The following is a 14,312-nucleotide window of genomic DNA, read 5'->3' as shown; positions in this document are numbered from 1 at the left end:
TTTTTGTGTTTGTTTCTATGGATTAGGCAAAACAGCTACTTTTCCTAAAGTTGAAGGAGTGGTCTTGCATAATGGGTGTCCCACTATGCAGACTGTGTGCTTGGTGACTTTTGCTGGCTCACTATGAGCTGGACCTTGCTGTAGTCTGGGCTTTTCAGGTAGTGGGGCAGAGAGGATTCCTACAGTTCCTTGGCTCTTTTAAACTTCAGCTTTTTTTTTTTTTTTTTTTTTTTCTGTCTTAGTGTGGCTAGGACTGGTGTGGGCTTGTGGACTCTGAGCTTGCTAAAGTTGCAAGATTTCTGTGATGATTTGATCAGCCATTTATGGCATTGGGACCCACTAGCTATGATGTTCAAACCTGCCCCTTAGTGTGTCCAGCCCTGCTCTGGTCTGGGCTTTTTAGGAGGAGTGAGGGAGAGTATTCCCATAGCTCCTCAGCCCTTTCAAATTCTGGCTTCATTTTCTGTGCCCCAGCATGGGTAGAGATGGTGTGGGTTTGTGGACCCGGGGCTGCTGAAGTTGCAAGCTCACTGAGACAACTGGACTTGCCCACTTATGGTGTCCAGACCCGGCTCAGATCTTAGCTTTTAAGGTGGAATGGGTATGTAAACCCAGTGGTTCTACAGTCCCTCTGACCTGAAGAAACTGCCTGCAGCTCCCTTGCCAATTGGCAGAGTTCTAGTGTTCTCTTTTATATGCTAGTTGCTCTTTTAAACCTTGGCTTTTTTTTTTTTTCTGTACTATCCCCCACCCCCCATGCTATTCACAACATCAGGGGTGGGGGAGGGGTTCCTTTGTTATGTATCTTCATCTCTCTTGCTGTTCTCTTGGTTTCTCTTTATCTGTTCTATCTTTCCTTGTTCAGTAGCTGTTCGGTCAGTCAGACCTCTGTTCTTCTTCAGGAGAAACTATTCTATTAATAGGTGCAATTTGGTGCATTCTGTTAAGGAGGTGAGTTCAGAGTTTTCCTATGTCACTGGCTTGAACCGGAACCTCTTCTGCCTGTTTTTTTTTTTTTTTTTTTAAATGAGTGATTTGTCTCTGTTGTTCTCTTACACTTGGGTGGAAGGTTCAGATGAGGATTAAACAGTTTAATTTGCTTCTTAAATTGGTCCCTTTTGTTCTCTATTTTGTGTCGCACAGGTACCTATGGCTGCATCTGAGTATCTTCTTCCTTTTGATTTTGGTCCAGGAATTTGTTTTTCTAACATACTCTTCTGAATTTTTTGTTAGAGAGACTCCTGTAGTGAGAGATATGAAGTCATCTATCGCTGGATCTACCAAAAACATCTCATATTCATGCAAATTTTAATTACCTTTACCTCCCTGAATAGGATAACTATCTCAGAGGTATTTTATCATATAATTAGACAACATCTAATCTAGGTTCAGAGCTCTATCATTATCCTCTTTGGATTTTATTTAGTATGTCTCCTCTAATTCGTTCTCTTAGAGTCCTAATATGTAGAAGTCTTGAAAATGTCTCTGTAGGGCCATAGTGTGCTGAGAAACTGGCTCTCTAGAAAACAAAAGTCCAAATTTTTAGTGTTGATCCATTTTCAAGGTATAAATACTCTCACCATGGCTAAATTCAGGCTAATAAGGGGATGCCACTAAATGCAGATTTGGGGGTCACCTCATGGACTGGATCAGCTGCCCTGGCACAGCATGGTTTCAGGGAACTTCAGTACCAGCCTTTCAGTCTACAATCATGGAGCCACACTGAAACTAAACCCAGTAATGTTCTGAATTTTTTACACTGATCTCTGCATCTCTGCTGCTCAAACATAACCCAAGCTTCTGAATCTCTTTATGGAACCATGTGGATTTTCAAGTCATGGTTTCCCTATTGCACTTAAGAACTCTGTAAAAGCATGTATCTCAATAGCTTCCTAGGTCCCATCTCCTTTAGGAGAAGTCACTCTGGTCTCTTAGTTCTTGACCCTCTTTTTTTATTTTTTTTTAACGTTTTATTTATTTTTGAGACAGGGAGAGACAGAGCATGAATGGGGGAGGGTCAGAGAGAGAGAGAGAGACACAGAATCCGAAACAGTCTCCAGGCTCTGAGCTATCAGCACAGAGCCGGACGCGGGGCTTGAACTCACGGACTGCGAGATCAGGACCTGAGCCGAAGTCGGCCGCCCAACCGACTGAGCCACCCAGGCGCCCCTTCTTGACCCTCTTTGTTTGGCCTTGATCTATTGGACTTTAGTCAGCCCTATCTAATATGGAAACAACTAAAGCAAAGATAAATAATAATGAGTGTTTTAAGGCACAGCCTTTGAATATATAAATGCTTAAAAACGCTAACTTATATCATTAGATTTTTGTATAATCCACAAATTATAACTTGTATATTATTTTATTCTGCACTTCTGAAATGGTAGATTAGAAGTGCAGATAATGTGTGGTGTCTCCTCAAATTTTACCTTTCAAAGGAAGCAGCCTATCAGTTTATGTCTGTCCTTTTGTTTTGTTTTGTTTTGTTTTGACCTTAAATCCTAAGTGTTCTCTTTGTTGGACCATAGTCATGAATTCACGGAGTCTGTAGCTGGCTCTTTTTCTTTGATATATTCTTTAAAATGGGTTTTTATTTGTTTTGACATTTCTTGAAAAGTAATCTTACAAGTTGTTTGGGGGGAAAACATTTTATTCCCAGATATTACTGGATCTATTGGCTCTTTTGAGGGCTTTCCTGTCATTCTCACTCTGCCTGTCCTTCCATTTTTTTGAAAGATGATTTTTAACAGGTGACAGTTTATGGCATTTGACTGGTAGTATGTATTGCTTGTGCACGAAGCTATTCAAAAGAGCAAAATTTGAAAGCTGTATTTTCTCAAAATTAATAGAGCTGGTCGAACTTTAAATAACAAAAATAGGTACCTTTTCCTTTCCAATATTATTGTTTTCCTATATTATACATGCCTGTAATTTTAATCCCCAGCATGCATTTTTTTTTGGGGGGGGGCTTGTAGTAAGGGACTTGGTAAGCAATCACTAGGATTCTTGTAGGCTATTGACTTTCTCTATTTTAATTTAAAATGATTTCCCAACTAATGCCCACATATTGCTGCCATCTGTCTTTTTCTCTAATACTTAACTATTTCTTTTGTTTCCTCACTTGTATGACAGTACTAAAGGTGATGTTACTGTGATGATGGTTACTTTGGAACTCACTCATAGTCATCTATTCTACTACTTCCTATGCACTAGGATACAAAAAATGCAATAGATAGATGTTCCCTTCTTGAGAAGTTTTATTCACTTTTCCCAGGAAATAGATCCCAGTCCTCTCTAAACTTTCCAGTGCTAAAATCATATGCCTATCAATGTATTTGAGGTAATTAAAACCACTGATCTCTTTGTGTTTTTGTCTAAAATGTGGTTTAACAATTTTACCTCAGATTCAGTAGAATTAGTCATCTGTTTTCCCAAAGCTGATGAAATCAAATCATCTGGGAGCTTTTTAGAAATGCAAAATGCCCCAATTATACTGACTGAGACTCGAATCCCCAAGCAATTCTGGTACAATGTGTTTAAAAAGAACTTGTTTAATGTATAAATCAGTTCACCATTTCAATTATTCACTCAATAACACTTTAAGTTACAATGTGTGTAGTCAGAAAAAGTAGATTAATATAACAACATATAAATAAATAACCACATAACAAGCCACCATAATATAAATAATATGAGAGTTCCAAGGGGAGACAATATTCTTCCTGGCATATATATGACAAGGGTTTGTTGGGTTGGTAAAGTTCCAACAGGTAACCACCTAATGAAAGGTGCCTCCAGACAGAGGACATTTGCAGAAGCCACAAAACAAAAGCCATTTTAATAATGGCTGAGACAAAATCCACATAGAAAATATCCTGTCCTCCAGCCTGAGGAGCATATGTATATTTTATCATATTACAATGAAAATAACAACCCTAGAAATTCCCTTTTCTAATATGACTTTTGCCTTCAAGATGTTTCTGATAATTCCCACACAGAACTACATTTCTCCTGGACCCCTGTTGTCTGTCCTCCCTAATGTGTGGGCAGGCTATAACCACATTCTGATTATCCTCTTGTCTTCAACTATTCTTGATGCAAAAGTCTTTACTACCAAGTCATTTGTTTTACTTTCTTCATTATTTATGTATCTACCATTGGTATAGACAAATGTATGCAACCTTCCTTGGACTAATTGAGCCTCATAAAGTCTTCATAGTGGACTGTGATGGAGATGGTCAGCTCTCCATCAGAGATCCTGGTTCCGTCCCAAGGTATAGAGTTATGACTGCTCAACCCACTTTCACCCAGGGGAATCATGTGACACTTCCAGACCTGGCCCATAAAAGGCTCTCATGTGATCATCATTCTCTCTCTCTCCTCATTTCCCTGTTGGATTTCCATATTCAGGGTGACTAAGACACTTGCCTGCAAGATGATGGAGTCTCTGTCAGCATGAGTGCCTGGAAGACTTCATAAAACAGGCCTCCTTCCATGCCCTCCTCAGGCCTCCTTCCATGCCCTCTCAGATCAATGAGATAATACAAACCAGACTGAGATTTCATGGACAGCTCTTACAAAAGCAAGCATTACCATAACTTATACAGGAACCCAGTATCTTTCAAATGAGTGAATTAAGGGAAAGGATTTTCAGTTAATATAGGCATAGGTTTTATCTTCACTTATGTCTACATGGTATTTCTGTGTTTTTTCAGGTGATGGCAACTCGTCTCTGTGAGATGGGGCATATGAATCTGTAAGGTTCCAAGAGCAGAAAAAAATAACTGATAACAATCAGGATGCTAGCTAACAATGGTATATTTTTTTATTTCAATACCACTGAATACTTCTTCTGTTCACTGGTTACTGGAAATCTTAAATACAAATGAGGTTACATTGCTCAACAGTTTTATTTTAATTTTACTTCTTTGTTTAGCTAATGACTTAGGGATCATTATTAGAAGTCAAGTAATCAATCTTAGGAGTCTAAAACATCCCTAAAGGGACAGAGAGATTTGGATTTTATGGATTACAGAGGAATAAGTAGCAGAACCAGGACTTAGAATCTGTATTTCTAGACTCCCAGGTTTATACAGTTTTCACTATTCTGTTTTAGTTATCTGCTTCAAGAAAAACAAATCACAAGAGAAGTTTTCCTTTCCAAACACTAATGTCTGCATTTTGTATTAGGTTCCAAATTTCTTTCCAAACTATGGCCCAGTGTAACTTTGTTTTCCTCTGATGGGAGTCAAGGAAATGATGAGTTTGTGATCTCAAGAGAAAGAAGAGACAGTGCCTCTGATTTAGCAATTCCTATCTCTGCTCTGGTGCAAAGGCTACCCAGAAGAATGGTAGACTGATGCAGAATCAAATTAGTAAGTATGCAGTAGATATAAGGGTCTTTTGAGCAGGGTTACTATGCAACGATTCCAAAGCACTGATATTGGGTGTTTAAAATGGGAGCATAGAGAATACTAAGATGTTGGAGATGCATTCAGAGGGGAAAAGGAAGCTTCAGAAATATATATTTTGACTCAGGATTAAAGAAGAACTTTCTAGCTGTCAAAGCTATGAAGAAATAGAATATCTGATTTTCTTCCTGAGATAGTGAACTACTGAGCCCAGTATCATTGGCCATGACATCTTGGTCAGAGGTGATTTAAATGGCACATGAGGGATTGGACTCAGTGACATTTTTTCCACAATAATATTTACAGTCCCTTTCTAGCTTGAGATTCTGAGATATGTATATAAAGTTTGCATTTAATGCTATGACCTACTGATGATACATTATTGGCCAGATTTTCTTCTTCTTCTTCTTCTTCTTCTTCTTCTTCTTCTTCTTCTTCTTCTTCTTCTTCTTCATGTATCATTTTCAATACATGCTTTTTTTAAAGAAGTTAAAAATTCCTCAAAAAAGTTGAAAAAAGTAAAAATTGCACTGCAGTTTCATCATCTGTATAATCAGGTTTCATAGCTGCCAATCAGCTAGTTTATAAGAATTCATCTGATAGCAATAGGGTGGGCTGGCTTTTCTATCAGGTATAGTGGGCACAGTGTCAATGACTTTCAATGCTTTTAGAGGCCCAATAAAATGTTTTAATTTCTTTTAAGAACTGAAGAAAAAAAGAATTTTTACTTTGAAAAAATTGTGCTACATAATATTATGTTTATCTTTATACCAATGTAGTCATAAGCTGTAATTACATATGCACATCTACCTATCTATCATCTATCTCTCTCTCTACCTATCTATCTATCATCTATTTGCAGACAGAGAGAAAGAGAGAGGTTGTGTATGTGTGTGTGCACGTGCACATGTACCCACCCACGCATGATGGAAGAAGGGCTCATGAAGACAAAATTGTATAGGACCCATTAAAGTCTTAATGAACAGAGGCTCAGGCGTGGGGGCTTCCTGCTCAGAGTTTTTAGCCTACCCAAATCCAAAGGAGTACCACTCCACAACAAACCTCCAGTTTCTGCTTTTGGCACAGGCCCTACCACTCACATCACTGATGTGGGCCAGATGGTAGATCCTCTGCCCCCAATGTCTTGAGATCAGAAATGTCAACTCTTAGAATGGGTCTCCAAGTTCTGTGGATCACATGCTTCAGAACTGAAGCCTTGAATAACAGTATCTTATCAGAAAAGCCTCGGACACATGCTTCCACCCTAACTTATACCACATTAGGGATAATTTAGACTCTTAACACGTAAGGAAAAGCTGGAAGTGGATTTCTGGCCATCCATCCTGGTGATGTATGAACTTGTAAGGTGGGGCATTTCCCAAACATAGAAGATGTGTACCCAAGGTTCTGAACAGCCAAATCCACCATACAAAAACTATTGCCAACACGTTGCACATAGTTGCCAACTATTGCAGCTACCCTTTCTGGTTTGCATTGGTTTGGTTTTATTTAACAGTTAAAATGAAAGCTATAGCTTCAATTACTGAATGCTTATTGTATGATTGATACTATTAACATTATTTGAATTTTCTAATTTGATTTTTTTCTTATTTGATTTTTAATTACAAATAACAGCACTTTGAGATAGGCAATATTATTCCTACATTTCCATTTTATAAATGAGGAACTGAAGCTTAAATAGGTGAAATAACTTGCTCAGAGAGATAGTTAAGGATTAGAGAAGATGGGGTTTTATCTGCTACACTATACCTGCTGTCTTACCTGCTACACTATACCTGTTATGTACAAAATATACAATTTTATTATTTATTTATTTATTTTGAGAGAGGGAGGGAGACAGAGAGAGAGAGAGAGAGCATGAGTACCGTAGGGGCAGAGAGAGAGGGAGGGAAAGAGAGAGAATCCCAAGGAGGCTCTGCACTGTCAGCACAGAGCCCGACGTGGGGCTTGAACTCACAAACCGCATGATCATGACATGAGCCTAAACCAAGAGTCTGATGCCTGACTGACTGAGCCACCCAGGTACCCCCGAAATATACAACTTCAAAATGTTTTTAATGTTTGTTTATTTTTGAGCGATGGAGAGAGACAGAGCACGAGTGAGGGAGGAGCAGAGAGGGACGGAGACACAGAATCTGAAGCAGGTTCCAGGCTCTGAGGTGTCAGCACAGGGCTCGAACTCACAAATTGTAAGATCATGACCTGAGCTGAAGTCAGATACTTAGCCACCCAGGCAGCCCCTTTAAAAAAAAAAAAAATTAATGTTTGTTTGTTTGTTTATTTATTTATTTGAGGGACAGAGACAGCATGAGTGGGGGAGGAACAGAGAGAGAGAGAGAGAGACAGACAGAGTCTGAAGCACAAAATATACAACTTTAAAACATGCTTTTTACATTTAACATTTTTGCATAAGCCTTTTTAAACCTGAATTTTAAATTTCTTTTTAAAGATTATGTAATATTTCACCAAATTAATATTACATAAAATTTTTTAGATTTCTCTTGCTTAATCTTTAGGCTATACATTTTTCTTTTTAAGTCATATTGTAGTAAGTCTTTGTGTATATAATTGTTTTAATATTTAGGATTATTTTCTAAAAATAAATTATTGTAATTAAAAAGTAAATAAAATAAATTATTTCCATTCTATAGAAACACAGATTTAGAACTACTCGATCAGTCTAAGAACATTTTTTTTGAGAAGCCAGCACCACACTTTTATTTACTTTATTGATGAAGAAAAAAGCTCATTAATTCTTCTATTCAACATTCATTACATTTATTGCATGCTTTCTATGTACTTGGTATGGTACCTGTAATATCATGATGATGTGATAGTCACTTATCAAAATGTTATTGTGACTCAATGGTGTTAAAATCAGTGTAGCGCATATAAGCATTTTGTATTAATTATATATGGTAAGAATGTTTCCTAGATTTTCTGGGACAGGGTGGGAATACCTTTAGAGCTCTTAAAGTTTGTAGGAAAGTGGCATTCAAGGCAATTTCAACATGGCATTAAGCATGAAATTTTTTTCTTTGCCAATTTTTTTAGATGAAATATTGTCAACCATTGTCTTAATGGTTATTTCCTTGAGTCCTAATGTAAGGTTGAACGTTTTTCCATATGCTTGTTAATGAGTTGTTTCTTCATTGTGAAGTATCCTTTGATGTTTTGGTATTCAGTATGTATATATAGAGAGATAGATTTTGGTGCATTGTATTTGTTGCAAAATAATTTCAGATCTGCTTTGCTTTAATTTTTTTCTTTTAGCACTTACAAGCTTCATAAGTACAGTTGACCTCTTCAAAAACACATGTAATTCATTCCATTTTTATTTTTTTATGTTGCATTTTATTTGTATTTAATTCCATGATACATCTGGAATTTATATCTGTGTATAATGGGACATATTTGATTTTATTCCAAAAAGTTAGGCAATTATCTAAACATTATTAAACAAATCCTTTCCTTCTCATTAATTTGTGGTGCTCATTTAATCATACACCAAATTTAGGTTTCCTTCCTATATTATGCATCCATAGAATCCTATGCCCATTTGTCTCAATTTCTACCATAATGAAAATTGTTATTAATTTTTTTCCATCAAACTTTCTGATAGCAGGAATTATGTTGTCCCCTTAAGGGACATAATGCTTGGTATATGACAGGCATTAAATATTTGTTGAATGAATGCAGTAAGTAGGGTGTTTCTAGAACTGCTTATATTTTCCTAATTATAATTGCTTATTATTTCCTTATATTTTACTAACTTGTACATAATTTCTAACCAATTCTGCCTGTGTTATATGTGTCACAACAATATATTGTATTATTAGAGCAAAACCTCCCTTTAATATTCATATTCAGAATTTTTGTTGGGTGCCTGGGTGACTCAGTCAGTTAAGTACAGGACTTTTGATTTCTGCTCAGGTCATGATCTCAGGGGTTTGTGAGTTTGAGCCCGCATGAGGCTCTGTGCTATCAGGACAGAGCTTGCTTGGGATTCTCTCTTTCCCATTCTCTCTACCCCTCTCCCCACTCTCTATTTCTCAAAATACATAAATAAACTTAAAAAAATACTTTTTGTTATGATTTATGACTCTTTCTTCAAATGAAATATAGAAAGTGTTCACAGGTTCCAAAATTATGTCCATTAGAATTTTGATTGGATTTATGCTAAAAATATAAATTAATTTGGGAAGGAGTGATATTAATCTTGTAAATACTTTCCTACTCATGCATTTGTTATAGTTCCTTATTTCTCTTTATAGCTTTTTATAATTTTCTTTACCTAATTATTCATAAGTAGGTTATTGATTTTGTCGTTACTGCTGTAGTGATTCAAGATTATTGATGCTATTGGGAATTGCATTCATTTATTTTGAAAATTTTACTTTGTTTATTGCTATTATGTGGAAAGTTATTGTTACAAATTCACCTTGCATCCTGAGACTTTTCTTGAATCATTTTATTAATTTTAACGGATTTTTTTGTAGTTTTTTAGTTAATGTGAAGATCATATTGACAATAATTTCATTGTTTGCTAAATTCTACTTTGCCTTTAGAATAAGGGATGAGAATTAGGGGACAAAAGTAAGATTTTGAAAACTTGCTTTTGGAGGTAGAATTAAATTTCACATCTATTCTAGGGACAGTTAATTATAGATTTTAAAAACTGTATGTATATCAACTATTTGTATATCATACATATATATGTATACGAAGCTTTTTTTTTTTTTAGATTTAATATTAGAGCATAGTTACATTGTATCTGGAAGACTCACTTTTGGACAGAACAGTGGATTGAAAAATTTCTCAAATATTTGATTCTCTCCATTGGTACTAATTAGTGGTTATTTTCTGTGTATATTTACATATTTGGACTATTAGTTTATATTGATACCACAAGCCAAGACACAGAAAACTAGAAAAGCAAAAGCAGACCCCAAAAGCAAAATTGACCCTTAAAAGTCAATTTAAAGGGTTGAATTTCTAAACTAACAAAATCAGTAAGTTGCATAGTGTACATGTCTATATTGATTTTAGAGAAACCAAGTACTATCTCTTTTTACTGCCCACAAAAATAAATCACCACGTCCACTTTACCTCTTAAATATCTCCGAGATCCATCCTTTCCTATTCTTATCACCACTGCTTTAAATCAGGTCTTGGTCATCTGTTACTAAAGCTTTGGAAAAGCCCCCGAATTAATCCCTCTAATCTCCTCTAGGCTATATTTCTCACAGCTTCTCAATATTCTGTCTGAAACACAAACTTGATCATCTTATTTCCTTGCATAAAATCTACATAGTTTCAACATCTCCTGGAAAGCAAGGTCTAACCTTAGCATAGCACACAAGACCTTCCTGGAAAGGCAACCTGGTCTAGTGGTTCTGAGAATGAGTCCAAGAAGCAGACTGTTTGGGTTTGAATACAGGTTTTGCTCCTCGTAGCTGTGTGGCCTTAACTAAATATTTACAACAGCCTATAAAACAGGTAGCTTTTATTAACATTGTGTGGTTTCCTCTTCACTTCCTGTATTTACTTTCTGACTGTTTTGCAGTTACCCGAGGGCACTTTGCAGTTTTGTTTCTCTGTTTTTTAACTGCTGGATCTTTTAGGGGACGGATGTGTAAGATTTTCAGAACCGATGGGGACCTTCATATCATACAATTTCCTGACAGACACAGCATGCTCTCTCCCTGATCTTTTCTAAACTCCATTCCACTCAGCTCTTGTCTTTGGCCCAATATCCCCAATCCTCTCACTGATGGGGGCTCTTGACCTGGACTCACCCAGGCTGTCTGGGAACAACAGCAAGCCACCTGAAGCCCAGCTTTCTTTCATGGGGCAACATGGAAATAGCTAGCTTTGAATTTAGCTATGTGACCATCACACCAGATCACTAGGGTAGAAGGAGACAGAATATGAGTGATGAAATTATCATTTGGGGCCACAAAGGGAATGCAGATAGGAACCAAAGAAAGGACCAACCTCTATAGCATAAGGTGGAACATAATAAAGTTTATTCTGATTTTTTGTGTTACCATATATTAATTCTAATCAGTAACATTCAATTCACTTTAACATCCAGGAGTTGTTCAAAATAGAATTTTGCATTTTCAACTTAAAAAAAAAACTTTTATGTCCTAATTAAAGCATGACATACTTTATCATGTATTGTCAAGGTGATGATCTGTGTTAAGGCTTTTGGTCTGTATTAACTCCGTAGGATCTTTATTTAAGGTGACCATACACTTTGATGGGTTTGGGTAAATATTGGTTCTTGCTACATGATGAGAGTTGATGAGTGATAACACCATAAATGGAGATAAAATGAATCTGAAAGACTCGGGCTCAAATAACACAGTTGGTCCTTCTGCATCATAAACTTTTATTCCTTGGACTTGCACAATTATCCAGTTTACGTTTGATGTATTTCATCATCACTGTGTGCAGTGTTGCCCTTGCTCTGTATGCTTTTTGTATTTTTGAAAATTGTTTCAAAATACAATAGTGTTTGGACACTACGGGTCATCTGAGACTACACTGACCTCTGCACGTACGCATTGCAAGGTAGACTCATTACCTTTGCAGATATAATGACCCCTCAAAATATCAAGAGATGTGCAGTATGTTTCAGTGATAAAAGCAAGACACTGGCATCCACTGTATGCACAACAGAATACAATGTTGAGCCTTGGGCAAGTTAAAAAAAAAAAGATAAGAGAATGCATTATAGTTTTGTTCAAGTGTTAGAATAAAGCTACTACCTCATCCACCTAATGCCAATGACAAATTAGAGAAAAGCATTTTTTTTGCAAAGTCTTCCTGAATGAAAACTCACAACTTTTCTACACAATTGGTAAATTATTTTTCTCTTTTGTGTTTAGAAATCAGTAGATGGTTTGCATTTCTTTAATATCAACAGAAGCCTCATGCTTTCTCCTATTCTGAAACTATTTTTATCTAGCACTTACCTTAAAAGCAACTCCAGATCTATTAGACTCAAATAATTACATATCTCAGGGGCATCTGGGTAGCTTGGTTGGTTAAGCGTCTGACTCTTGGTTTTGGCTCGGGTCATGATATCACGGTCATAGGATTGAGCCCCACGTGGAGCCTGCTTGGGATCTTTTCTCTCCCTCTCTCTCTGCCCTCCTCCCCTCTCCCAAAATAAATAAATAAACATTTTTAAGAAATCAAAAATCGTGGAGTGCCTGAGTGGCTCAATCGGTTAAGTGTCCAATTTTGGCTCAGGTCATGATCTCACAGTTGGTGGGTTCAAGCCCCGCATCAGACTCTGTGCTGACAGCTCAGAGCCTGGACCCTGCTTCAGATTCTGTGTCTCCCTCTCTCTGCCCTTCCCCCACTTGTGCTCTCTCTCTCTCAAGAATAAATAAATACTGGGGCGCCTGGGCGGCGCAGTCGGTTAAGCGTCCGACTTCAGCCAGGTCACGATCTCGCGGTCCGTGAGTTCGAGCCCCGCGTCAGGCTCTGGGCTGATGGCTTGGAGCCTGGAGCCTGTTTCCGATTCTGTGTCTCCCTCTCTCTCTGCCCCTCCCCCGTTCATGCTCTGTCTCTCTCTGTCCCAAAAATAAATAAAAAAGTTGAAAAAAAATTAAAAAAAAAAAAGAATAAATAAATATTAAACAAAAATCATAAATCTTAAAAATTACAATAAGGTGTTTTGTTTTTCCTAAATTAAGTAATACTGGTATGATACAAAGTTGACTCTGTATTTTTCAGGCCTCATATTAAAAAAAAAAAAACATTTAGAATGGGGAGAGATAGATGAGAATGTAAATGAGAAAATCTTATGTCACATCTGCATTATTGATAGGACTGGAGGAAAGTTTGCTTTGATTAAAGTAGAATGGTTAAAGAACAACTTTAACAATACAAGTTATTGTTCTCTTCTTGGAAGATAAATGAAATCTCGATAATTAATAAATTTTCAATGTGAAAATTATTCCTGATAAAAAGAAAAAGAACCAGGTGGCATTTTTTGATACACATATTGAATGACAGATAATAACAAATATTTTGGCAAACAACATGACATAATTGATAAAATATGTAAAATGCTCCGTCTCTGGAACCAGATCATCGGGTTCACATTTAAATACTGACACTTAAATTAGCCATGGGACTTTGAGTTACCTCACCCTTCTTTGCCAATTTCTCTGCCCATGAAAGGTGGGTAATAATAGTATCTACCTCATAGGGTGGTTACGTATGGGGGAAGTCCCCAAGACCACTCTCAGGCTTGATGATTTGCTAGAAGAACTCCCAAGATTCAGAAAAGCTGTTACACTGATAGTTGTGATTTATTACAGTGAAAAGAAACAGATTACAATCAGCAAAGGGGAAAGGCACATGAGGCAAAGTCCCTCTGCCAACCTCCAGGTGTTCCCTCTCAGTGGAGTCACACGTGGATGTGCTTAGTTCTCCCAAGAACAATGTGTGACAACTCATGTGAAGTGTGGTCAGCCAGGGAAGGAGCTCAACTAAGCTTTGGTCTCTAGAGTTTTAATGGAGGTCAGGCCTGTAGTTTCATTAGGAGTCAGTCACATAAGCACGCAGCACCAGCTGACTAACCTCAGCTACTCAGGCTTTAGCCTCCCCTTCCCCCCAAGCAAAAAACAGGTGTTTACCATCAATGTACCTGGTCAGACTCCGCCAAGGCGCAGGCATACAAAAACTCTTTTATCAGGCAGACTATTGCAAGAGCTCAGAGGTTATCTTCCAGGAACTAGCCAAAGGCCAATCCTGAAGACGACCTTTCATTGGAATGTGCAGGGTGTGAGTAACTCAGGCAACCAAGGAACTCAGGCTATGTCCCATGACGTTGTGACGGTAAGTCCTCAAGTTTGG

At 37.3% G+C, this 14,312-nt stretch overlaps 1 protein-coding gene across 2 annotated transcripts in view; it reads left to right on the top strand.

The window, feature by feature from the left end:
- The window catches only part of INPP4B (inositol polyphosphate-4-phosphatase type II B), a 763,493-nt gene that overhangs the window by 357,805 nt on the left and 391,376 nt on the right, over positions 1-14,312 (top strand). The window lies entirely within an intron of this gene.

The sequence above is a fragment of the Lynx rufus genome, unplaced genomic scaffold, assembly GCF_022079265.1.
Source record: "Lynx rufus isolate CCGP_SWC_20201006 ecotype Redwood Valley unplaced genomic scaffold, mLynRuf1.p SCAF_3, whole genome shotgun sequence".
Lineage (NCBI taxonomy): Eukaryota > Metazoa > Chordata > Mammalia > Carnivora > Felidae > Lynx > Lynx rufus.
This window is presented reverse-complemented; position numbering and strand designations above follow the sequence as displayed.